This window comes from Rhopalosiphum padi, chromosome 1, assembly GCF_020882245.1.
Source record: "Rhopalosiphum padi isolate XX-2018 chromosome 1, ASM2088224v1, whole genome shotgun sequence".
NCBI classification, from domain to species: domain Eukaryota; kingdom Metazoa; phylum Arthropoda; class Insecta; order Hemiptera; family Aphididae; genus Rhopalosiphum; species Rhopalosiphum padi.
This window is the reverse complement of record NC_083597.1, coordinates 23,931,878-23,945,432: the sequence shown is the minus strand read 5'-3', so window position 1 is coordinate 23,945,432 and position 13,555 is coordinate 23,931,878.

Sequence of the window (13,555 nt, the reverse complement as noted above, 5' to 3'; positions counted from 1 at the left end):
AACACAAGATAATCTTAAACTATTCCGATTCCCAAAAGATCAAACCAGGGCAAAAGAATGGGTTAAGCTATCAGGTTAGTTAAGTTATATTGTTGTAATTATTAATAATTTGAAAACGTTTATTTTACGGAATAATTTTTTATAACTTAAGATTTTATAAATATATTTAAATTAGACGTTTGAAATTCAAATTTATATAAAATCCGTCAAAAACACTACCTAACGTTTTCCTATAATTTCGGTTTTAGAAAAATAATACCAGGGACGTAGCTCAGCTATAATTATGTCGAGTAGGCCTCGTTATTGAGTTTGTTACTGTGATAGATGTGTTAAATTTGAGTTCAATAATAAATCATTGTATACGATGAAAAACGAATCTGAATGGAGACAATCTGTCAGCCTAGGCCCTAGGACATTGGCGCAACTATTGATTAACTAATTTTTGATTATTTAAAAATTAATAATAATTTAATCACGAGACAGTGAGAATGTGACAAACAAATTACTTGAAAATTTAATAGGAGGGTCCACATAAATTTTTCTAACTTTCATTAAAAAATTATAAAAATACATAGGCACAATTTTTTTTTATTAGCATTTGAAGCTCAAATATTGACAACAATTCTTCAAAATCATGAATATTTTTCACTATTTGGTAGTTAAAAATTTATAAATATTTTACTATCAAAAGCTAAGAATTGAAAATGTAATACTATGCTGTCCATAAGTTAAGCTTAGAATAATTATAAAAAAGTTTGAGGATTATTCAATTTAAAAAATTCTACAAGTGTTTAAAGTTTTAATTTAAATTTTAAATAAAAAATACACGTGTAAAATAACGTTTTACTACTAAATAATTTTCGATTTTTGTATTTTTAAAAAAATTACCAAACGTAGGAGCTTGAGACTTTTACTTAAATGTTTGAATTTGTTTCAATATAGAATATTATATGACAATATTTAAATATAATATATCCTAGACTGACAAATCATCTCCGTTCAGAATCGTTTTTCGTATACAATGATACCTATCATTGCATTCAAATTTAACTGAATCGAGGTCCACTCTACCCTCTACCCCTACTGTACAACAGAGCGAGTTCCCGATTTTATTTTTATATAATTATATTGATATTAATTAATACGTATTTTGACGAGTTTTATAAAAATACTAACTTCAATCGGTCATTTAAATATGTTTTTTTTTAATTCTTAGGTAATATCTTACTCGCTGATTTGAGTTTCGAACAACTAAATAACCGTCATGTTTGCCATTTGCATTTCAAACCCACGGATTATAATAATATTAACACACAGCAACGACTAAAATCAACTGCAATTCCAATGAAATATGATTCATCCGAATTTAATACATCTCCTGTAACTAATGTTTTAGTAAATGCATTGCCAAACCAAAATTATAATCCTGAATCGCCAAACTTACACGTAAAAACACCACTGAAGACGTATAAAAAAAAATCTCAAAGAACGCCAATTGAATCTCCACATCTTCCGGCTACTTTAAATAAATCTCCGTCTTCACCGATTTTAAACTTTGAATGTTCACCATCAACTAGTTTAATGGTTAAAACGTTTATAGATATGCCTTCTCCTATCAGTACATGTACAAATAAAGCAAAAAAAGTTCTTTTTCCTACCAAATATACTTTAGAAACGAGCGAAAAAAATTTAAAAGAAATAATTAAAAAAAAAAATATTTTGTTAAAAAATAAATCGTCCACTATTTGTAAATTGAAAAAGAAAATACAAATGACTCGTAATAAATTTAAGTTGTGTAAATTAAAGAACGAAGTGTTATTTCCCAGTTTAGGCTCTAAAGTTATTGCAGAAATGCAAATTTTTCGTAAACATAATTCAAGGTTACCGTGGACATTAACAGAAAAAAATTTTGCAATTAATTTATATTATAAATCTGCAACTACATACAAATATCTTAGGAAATACCAACAAATTATTTTACCAAGTGAGACAACTATACGTAGGTGGATTGGAAATTCAAAATTTTGTCCCGGTTTTAATTCTCTTTGGCTAAAACAAATTAAAAATAAATTAAATACTATGTCAAATGAGGAAAAGTATTGTGTTATAGTATTTGATGAGATGAAAATTAAATCGTTTTTAGAATATTCAAAATATTTAGATATGGTTGAAGGCTTTGAGGATTTGGGGCACAAAGGAAGAACAAAAAAAATGGCTACACAGTCCATGGTTTTTTTAGTTCGAGGTTTATATAGTACATGGAAATTACCTTTAGCTTATTTTTTATCTGGTTCATCAATGAATAGTGTGATATTAAAAGATTTAATAGTAGATATTATTGAAAAATGTATTGAACTGGGTTTTCAACCTGTGGCACTAGTTTGTGACCAAGGTTCTAACAATTATTCAGCTTTAAAACATTTAGGATTTAATAAAGATAAACCATTCATTGAAATAAAACAACATACAATTTTTTCTATTTTCGATGTACCACATATTATCAAAAATTTTCGAAATAATTTTTTAAAAAATAATTTTAAATTTAAAGGTCAAGAAGTTTCTTTTTCGGATATAAAATTAGCTTATAACATAGATAAATCTAGTAGTACCAGTAGAGCCCTTTTAAAACTCACCGACAGCCATATGAATCCCGGACCGTTTCAAAAAATGAACTGTAAACTAGCTCTACAAGTTTTTAGTAACTCTGTAGCAGCTGTTTTAAAAACGTGTGTAACTACGGGTCAAATAAAATCTAAAACTGCTCCCGCGACCGCTGAATTTGTTAGAGAAATGAATAATCTATTCGACTGTCTTAACTCTAAAACTTTGTATAGTTCAAATACGTATGCATGTGCTTTAAATGAAGATAAACCTCAAATATATAATTTTTTGATGTCAGCTAAAGAGTGGTGTGAACAATTAGAGTTGGTAAAACCTATAAAAATATATGGAAAAGTCCTCCCATGTTTTGATGCAATGGTGTGGTCTATAAATGCTATAAGTATGCTTTTTATTCAACAAAAAAATGAAAGTTTTAAATATCTCCTTACTAGTCGCTTAAACCAAGACATAATAGAAAATACTTTTTCAGTTTTTCGTCAACGAGGAGGTTTTAACAGAAATCCTACCGCTCGTACTTTTAGAACTTCGTTTCGATTTCAAGCTAAACACAACCTTATGAAATCTACTGATTTATCAAACTGTGAAACTAATTATGAATATAATTTATTTGATAATAGTAGTTCACAGAGTACGACTATTTCAAATACATGTGATAACTCTAATGATTCTGACTCATGTAAATCTTTATCTGATAATGATGGTTACGATGATGAGTACAAAAATATTAACAACGATGATGAACAATATATAACCCTTGAAAGCTGTTCAAACACCTATTTTGCGGGATATTTGGCTAAAAAATGTATGGACCAATTTAAATGCACTAAATGTGAACTGATAATATTAAAATGTAATGAATTTTTTTTTGACGATCAAGAATATTTAATTTTTTATAAACAGTTCGAAAGTACCGATCCTGAAAAATTTAGTCTGAAAAAACCTTCAGTCTTATTTACAAAATTTGTTATGCAAGCTCAGATAATTTTAAAACATTTCATAGAAGTTAACCCTCAAAAGAGAAAATTGTACACAACAATCCAACTAAAAATTAAAAACGAAATTTTTTTTGATTTAAATGTTGATAAAGATTGTGAACAACATTTTGATTTTATTATTCAAAAATTAATTTATTGCAAATTATTAAGACATTTTAACTGGACTTCTAAACATTTAAAAGGGCGATCCAATAAATCGACAGTTAGTAAGTTAAACATTTTGAAAAATTTGTAGATTTGTTAACTATTTATCTATATGTTTTAACTTTAATTATTTTAAAACAATTACAACTTATAAATTGGTTAATAAAAACAAAAAACCCAAAAAGCAATTTATTTTATTTTAATTTGCAAAATAATATCTACAATAACAATTATTTTTATAATTATTAGTTTTTTGCATTTTTTTTGTGGACTATTTATTTTTTGATTGTATTTTAATATTATTATATACCTTTATTTACAAGGCGCATAATTTATATATTTAATTGATTTATATAGGAATTAAATACCTATATTAATTATTATATATATATTTTAATCTATAAAAATAACTATTTGTGTTATGGCTACTTTTGTTATATTATATTTTACTAGTGTAAATAGTGTTATATAATATTATACCAGCTACCATTATTATGTTTTTTTTAAATAAAAGTAATTTGTTGATATTAAATTAAAAGTTTATAAATGATATTGTAATTGTTTGTAATATTAATTGAAAATATTTTTTGAATTGTAATATAAATTACATAGGTATATTTATATATTATGTAATTCATATTACTTATTTATAAATCTGCCAAGTTGTCAATATTTTAATATGATTAATCGAAAATCGGTAAAAAATATTAGGTAAATATTTAGAAATAGAAATCATAATAATAATCTCAATGTTAAACAGCAATAAAGTTGCGGCGCTGCGTGATAAGCCTACATACGCTAGTGGCGCCCCCAACAATCCTATCGGCGTCCAGTGGAACTTTGATGCCGGGGTCCAAATAGTTGGCATATGTGGTTGCCGCTTTTCCCCTTGGCATGGGCTATCTATGATAATACCATATTTAAAAAAAATGTTTCGTATTCTCTATATAGTGACAAATTAATACTATATGATATTGTATACTCTACCAATAATAAAAGTTATATTAAAATACACAATTATAATATAGGTATAAAATTCGTATGCAGGAGCATCTATTTAGGTATTAGGCGATGATGTGAGCAATCATCTTCTCCCCTGGATTTATATTTAATAACTTATGGGTGTATAGAATAACAACTAACAACCTCTATATACCTTTTAGCCGGAGTGACTTAGCTAATAATCGTAAAATATATCAATAAAATACCTATGAATCTATGATATAAAAATCTAGCAAGGTTTTAAAAGGTATATGCTGATCGCTGATGGGTGTGCGGGCGGGTGGAGGTGAAGACCCCTACGAGTCTATTGTGTATATATACTTTTCCAGCACCTTCCCCCACCCCACGTCACCATCACACACCAGTAATGAACTTTAAATTTGTAAATTAATTTCGTTTTGTATTTGAATATTATACTAATTACATATTATATAGATACAGGTGTACTTATAGTACAATAGGTTTCACCTATGTCGATAATTGTTGTATAGTTCGTAGGTCTGCAAAATTACGAGAAAACGGTCATAACGGTCAATGCCAAATATAAATAAATTATTCGACGAATTTTGTGAGTATATTTAATGAAGTAAGTTTAATATTATTATGTTTATAATATTTATGGCCAAATCTTGGCATTGAAAAATAGACTCTAAACAGTCTAAACCACTACAAAATATATTATTGTCTTGCCAAGATGAAACTAATATTATATAATATATAGTATATAAACATTTATAAACGCTATAATACGTTTTATGAAATATACGAATAAACGATGGTTCACCATCATGATTCATATATATATATTGCATATGTGATATTATGACTACTATATGTCTATATGTATAGGTCATAAGTAGAGTCCGGATTTATATTCTGTTAAAATGTTTGAAATATGATATTTATATGCAGCTAAAATTGATGAAATATTCCCAAAAATATTCTTAATATTCTCAAAATATTCTGAAAAATATTGATAATACAAACTAATAAATACAAAAAAAAATGCAATATGGTTATTGATTATGACTATGAATTTATAATTTATCATTATTTATATAATTATTATATATCTTATGTTACATTATGCAATGCATTAACATAAAAAAAAAAATAATATTATACAATCTTTTTAAAGGAATGTACAATAATATATTTTTCCAAATTTTTCAGAGTAAAGTTAGTACGGCGGTCCGTGATAATTGTCTTAATGTCTTATATATGTTGAATATCCTTTAATAAGCCGGGCTTACTCCCGAACTACATACGCCATACGAAAAAAAAAAAAAATCCTTTAATACAATCCAATATTACGGAAATATGCTAAAATATTCTATAATATGTACCATAAACTAAAATATTCTGAAATATTCTCTGGTCAAAATATGCACTAATATGCAAAAAAATCTTTTTTTGATAGATTCTACAGGTTATGAAATGCAAACATTTCTTACTCCCATCAAACAGCATAGGCTTGTTAAAAATATGTTTTTGCATAAAAATCCGGACTCTAGTCATAAGTGTATAATATAAATCCCCAGCAGTTCTGCAGAAATGTATAGTGTACTGACGTACTGTATATTTACAATATTCTAGAAAGTATTACATCTTATTTAAAAGTTATCTAAAATAAGTATTTGAATACTTATGAAAAAAATATAATATATATTCAGAATAATATACTATATAGGTATATTCAAATAAGTACTTCAAAATGTATTTCAATACTTTTCAAATATAAGATATTTTTTTCCATATTTAATAGATAAAATATACGATAATATTATTAAAGTAATTTAGTCTTAAAATTATATGCTGTATGTTTGAGTAAATAATACCTTAATTACATTATATTGATATACCTAGTGTTGTAAAGTATTTGAGTAAAAGTATTCAAATACTTTTTTTTATTCTTTTAATTCTTAATTTATTTTTGTTTGTAATACTTGTTAAATAAAAATACCTTGCCATCGTCGCATGCTTCAACGTTATAAAATTATTATATTAGGTAATCATTTTTCATTTATGGATAATTCGATATCGGTTTTGGTTTTAGTCTATTAAAAAATAACGAACACATTCAGCATTTTGAACAAATAATGTTTTTAAAATGCAACACTCAAATTTTTGATTAATATACCCAAATACCTAGAATTAAATTAAATTGTTTTATTTTTTTTTGTATTTGAAGATTATTTTAAATACTTTATTTTATAAGTTAATAAAGTATTTCTATTATTATCTCTGGTCAGGTGACACTACTGAGGGTCTTCCTATTCGAATATTTTATAATGTTATATAAACTTTGTCATCATACTTACTGATTATTGTAAAATAGATTGTAAATATATTTTTCTTAATAAAAAAAAAACTTGCTTAAAACATAAAAGTATTTGAGTAATTTCTCATTATTCCAATACATTTTAAAAGTATTTTTTACAAAACTGGATATACTTCTACCAATATAGTGGTATTAATACATAGTATGTGGTACACCAATTAAAAATTCATATTTTATACGTGCATTAAATATAAATATGAAACGAGTAATTTAATATGTTTAATGGCAAATAAATCAAAAAACTGTGATTATCTTTATAATATATAAATAACCTATGTCATATAATATGTATAATATATATTATATTATATTATTAAAAAAGTTCCAACTTCCAGTTATATTTAGTATATGCGTGTATACTTTTTCAATTCATCATTGCAGTAATTTCTGTATAAGTGTATGAGTTATACAATATAATGCTTTAGTGCAGGTGTAGACGGTGTAATGTCTATAGATATTTTAAATATTATTCACACTAATAAAAATTATAATTATGTAACCATGCTGTATTATGTATTAGTTTTCAATAAATAAGAATTTTAATTACCGATAACATAATTTTTGATTATCTACTAATAAAATATAAATAAACTATTAGTAGGTATATAAAGCTACACCGCACTATGTACATGATATGATTTGTACTGGGGCTAATTCAGTATTAGTGATGGATAAGACAAGTGTTATCAAATTATTTTACTTAGTCTTAAAATAAGTAATATGGGAAAACAAATCTCAAGGAGGAATGTACACCAATCCACGTGGCTTCTGATACAGTGTACATTATGTTGCTGGCCTCAATATTAACAGGAGCAAACAAAATTAATTTAAGTATGTTATATGTGCACCTTGTGCCTATATATATATATATATATATATATATATATATATATATATATAAAAAGGAGAAGACTCGTCAATATACAGTATTTATCTCTGTTATTTGTGTAATTTCATTCATTTTTATTTTTTAAGGATTTTTGAATAACAAATATAAAATTTTAAATTTGAACCAACCTCAAGGCCACTTAATCATCGTCTTTGAATCATCTTTAGTCCTTAGATATAAGATACAACCTTGGCCTTAAATAGGGTTTAGATTTTAGAATACTAACTATATCTATATTGCACACATTGAAAATAATTAATAGATTACCTAATATAACCAATACATTTAAAGTAAACAATTGTAAAATTGTTGCAATTTCTTGAATAAATTATTCAATTATAATATTATTATTATTAAATATTAAATAAGTGTGTGTATAAGTGTAAGCCCCATATGTTTTTTTTATTGATAATATATCCGAAAGGTGTTTTTATTTAAAATATATAAAGTTAATACCATATATCTACATTTCTACGTATAGTTATTCTACATTTTTAAAAATTAAAAATATAACACGGAACATTTTATTTTTAATATGAAGCAATTAGTGATAAAATACACAAATGCTGCAGTTATTGAATATTTTTATAATTTTAAAACACAATTTACACTATTATTACAATTATACAATTAAAAAAAATACATGTGGTAATAATTATAATACTTAATTATAATATTTCTACCCATGTGTAAAACTTTGAACGTTGAAACATTATTAAAATAATTGCGTGTAACTATGTTGCCATATCAATGTGTTTCTCATTCGAATAGTGTATAGTATATACTATACTACTATACACTTATTTCTTTAGAATACTTGCAAGTCTTAAATATTGTTTTTAATCAGATTAGTTCATTTTGTGTACATTATCATATTACTATTATCGTTTTCATAGCATAATAATAGGTAACGGTCAATTGTTTTACGCGGTGTTCCCACATACTTGATACTATCTATTATATTAATGTAGATTTATGTTTTACATTCAAATTAGGTGCAGTAATATTACATGCAGTAATTAATATTATACTATATTCTACAAGGCAATTCACTAATTAATTGGCAAGCATGCTCAACTCTATTTTTATTTTGTTAATAAGTATATTTATTAAAATTCTGATTTTTGGAATTTTTAAGTAGACTTAAAGACCTCCACATTTTCAAATGTCTACTTAGATTTTCTTATACCACTTAAGTATGTAGTATCCTGTGGTAATACAAACATAATTTTTTTTTAAATATTAGAACTAATCTTTTTTACTATATGTTTTTATAAGTATAGATGAATTTTTGAAAATAGGTAACAACAATTTAAAATAGATATGATATTTACTCTAGTATAGGTACTAGTCACTACACTGACAATTTTTACGAATCACAACATTTTAATATATTAATATAAATTAATATAATACTGTTTTAAAATTTTCAAAGCTTCACTCGATAAGGTATCTTTTAAATTCACCGAATCTAATATCATGGTCCATCATGAATCTTTATTATGCTTAGTATACATAACGTTAAATTACTTAACAGCTACTCGTTCGAAATTTGATTTAGATACATATTGCCACATGTCTTTACTTAAATGGTAGGTATAAATAAACTAAGTATTTAAAAATATGGTCCATAAGTATATTTAAAAATACCAGTCAGAATTATAACAAATGTATTATTTTATGAAAAAATTGGGCACTTGCTTGTTGAAAGATTCTATATAGGTATTAGGCACTGTATAATTCCTAATGAAGTTAATAATAATATATTTATATAGATGATAAAGACATATTAAAGTGTATTTATTAGTGCATTTTGATCGTTAAAATCACAAAAATATGTAGGCATATACATTTTATTGTTATATATAATTTCATAAATATTTTTGAAATATGTCACTGTCATTTAATCGTTTTATTGTCTTGTTATTATAATTATGATGTTTCTTTTGAGATATTTATAGCAATCTATACACAGAAATTCGTTTTAAGCATGAATAACTGTATGCCATAAATAATAATAATATATATACCTATAGATATTATAATATCTAAATGACTATACGAGTATCATATCTATATACATATTATAGCCACTTGTAACTTGTAAGTTGTAGTTATACATGTGCCTATATTTTATTTATAGCTAATATTGTAGTAAGAGGTTAATAATTAATAATTATTATTATTTATTTCCGTAATTCCATTAATACCAAATATATAGCGGTACACATCTCAGAGCGGGTAAGCAAAAATTAACTCTTTATTAAAAATAAAATTAAAATATACACAATTGTGTATTGTAACATTATTTTGTATTATAATAGGGTACTTTGATTGCTTTTAGAAAATGTTAAGTGGAAATTTATGGGACAATGTGTTGTATGAGATATAGGAGAATAATTACTTATTTTTAAGAATTATGTTACTTTTTCAGAATGTGGAAAAATAAAAATCTTATAGAAGCGTTAGAATGTTTGTCAAAAATAGTATTACCTTTTTCGATGAATATTTTTTTATGAACTTTTCATGATTAATAATTCGTCAGACGGAACATCAAACAGCAAAATGTTTAAGAAACAAATTAAAATTTATGAAATTTCCTAAAAATATTATTAAAATTCTATAATATATGTTACATCTCTTGTTATAATAAAGAAGAAGTATATCGAAGTCCAACTGTCCAAGTCAAATATCAAATACAAAAAGTCCAACCATGTGTTAAGAATAAAATAAAATTATGTTTTTCCAAAAGTGAGATTTTAAAAACAGCAATATTGTTTATTGCACAAAACAATATAGGTACACGATACAATAATATATAATATTTTGTTTACATAATGTTTTTGGTATGGCAACGTATAAGTAATAACAATAACTAATAAGTAATAAGTAATAAACTAATAACCATGCAGAAAGCGGAATCATATTTATATCTAAATAAATAATTTTAATGATTGTTAAAATCTACATTCTGTAATCGTATGTAATCCTGTTACACAGTTGTATACTGTAGATAGACTTAATTAATTGTTCTACATATGTTCTATTAAATATTGATATGCCAAAAATATCAACCAACAACATAAAATGTCAATAGTAGTGGTATAATAATTGTGTCTACTTATTTCATAAAATTATTTAGGGGTGCAAGGTGCAAAAATTTTGCTCCTCATATACATGTAAATAGTAGAAATCTTTAAATTTTCTAAAACAATGAAAAAATGCATTTAACATAATTAATAAGATAAAAATATTTTTTCCTCAAATTGTTGCATAATAAAGTATATTTATTTCACGTTTCTCTGTTGTATAATATTATGTTGACGTATTGTCAACGTTATCGCATTATCTGGTTTACAAAAATAACCCTATTTTATTATTTCATGGATTTATTATGAATACAAGATTGTCCTCTCATTATTTTCTTCAAATACCTTTTTTTTACGAACAGTATGGGTACCTACAATTTATTTCGAAGTTAGAAAATTAATAGTACTTCCGTGTTATCTCGACTACCAAAATCTTTCCAAGACTACTTGTTAAAATCATCTGGGTTATTATTTCGACTACCCAAATATTTTCAAGACTACCTAACATACCTCCGTATAGGAATCTATTTATAAATGTATATTCCCGCGTTGTAATCTATTTATCTATATCATCGTAATGTACAATTTACTACAAACCAATTAGTTTAGGTATTTTAACCATTTTATGTCGGTATTTATTTCGTTAGTCGACAGCCGTCCTATTATCCATATTCTACGTCTAGTCAATATCAATATTTTCAATTCACTCAAATGATTGAAGGCTTTTGGGGATCGGCAAAGTGGCGAAACAAAAAACATAGAGGAAGAGCTCGCCATCATTTGGATTCATACCTGACCGAATTTGTTTAGCGGCAAAATCTTGCCGATTGAAACGATCCACCATTTAACAAAATTTTAATGGATATTAAAACCTATTTCCCCTCTAAAAAAAATTATTGAACCTAACTAAATGTTTAATACTATTATATATTTTTTTATTAGATGTTTTATACTATTACATCCATTCATTATTTTTATTAATTACATTTTATCGTGTTTCAGAATAGGTTAAAATATATACTTTTTTATTATTTGATAAATTGCAGTAGTCAAGATAACACGGGAGATTATAATAGGTAGTCTTGGAAATATTTTGGTAGTCAAGATAACACGGAAGTATCAAATTAATTTTAAGACTAGCGTAAAAATAAACAACTATAATACTGTGGTTTCGATTTTGATGAATAAATTATTTTATATTCTTCTCCCTAGTTTTTTATTGAGTTGTGCCACTGGCTATACTAGTGTTATATGAATAGACAAAAATATGATGTATCTAAATAGTGCTATGGAGCATGGACCATAGCCTATGGTAATACTATAAAAAAATACAACAGGGATGTGAATAGTCATATTGACTTATATTATACAATTGTATTGTACAATGTAGTCGCTAAATTTTAAAGTATAGTAGTAAGTTACTATTAGTAACCGAGCCAAGTTTAATTATTTGTATTAAAAACTTCGCGGTCAAATACAAACAATTATAAAAATTTCAGCACTAATGAGTACTGACGTAATTTAGATATCTGTACAATAACCTATGTATAGTATCGTACTATCGTGCATCGTACGGACTTAAGACGAGAGTATCCCTCGCGACCTCGCGTACAAGAGATGTATAAGCCCGCACAATTAAACCCTGTGTGGCTGGGCCATTAACAGAATCCTGTGCCTATATTGAATATATCCAGTGGCATAATATAGTGACATCAAAACTGAATAACTACGGACGACGTGTAAATAACAATACGACCGCTAATAATATTATTATAATATGACGAGGGACGAAAAAAAATCATAATAATACGATAAACAAAAACAAACAAACGAATAATAATAAACTAAACGTCGTGCGGGTTAGGTAGGTAGCGGCAATAATAGTATTATAGTGACGGGACGGTGATCGGGTGATGGGCACTTGTAGTAGGCCTGTAGTTGTGTATGTGTATTGTGTATACCTGTAGCGCGCGCGCTGTATTCATTGTTTTAAAACGGCGAGTGGCGACGGACGACGACGACGACAACGGTCTAAAAACCTAGGGCAGGAATTCCGTAGCCGTTCGTCGTCGGAAACGAAAAAGAGTGGATGAGGAGGAGGAAGAGAAGAAGTAAAGAAGAAGAAGACGACGGTGATAATAATAATAAAAATAATAGTGAAAAAAGGAAACGGTGGAGGAGAAATGAGAGGAGAAAAAAAATAAACTAGACGAGGCAAAACGCGTAAACCGGCATGCGCACACACACACACACACACACACGCGCGCGCGCGCGAGTGCTCACACACAAAACTCGGTTCGTGTTATGGTAATAGCCGCATTCCAGAGGATCCGCGGCCTGATTGGCTACCGTTTCGGTGATGTCATGCGATTGATAATAGAACCGGCCGCTGGCGCGCGCGAGGGCAGGCTGACTGGCTGGCCGGTTGGCGGGCGCGAGAGCCGCACGGCGAACGCTCTGTATACGCCGCGCG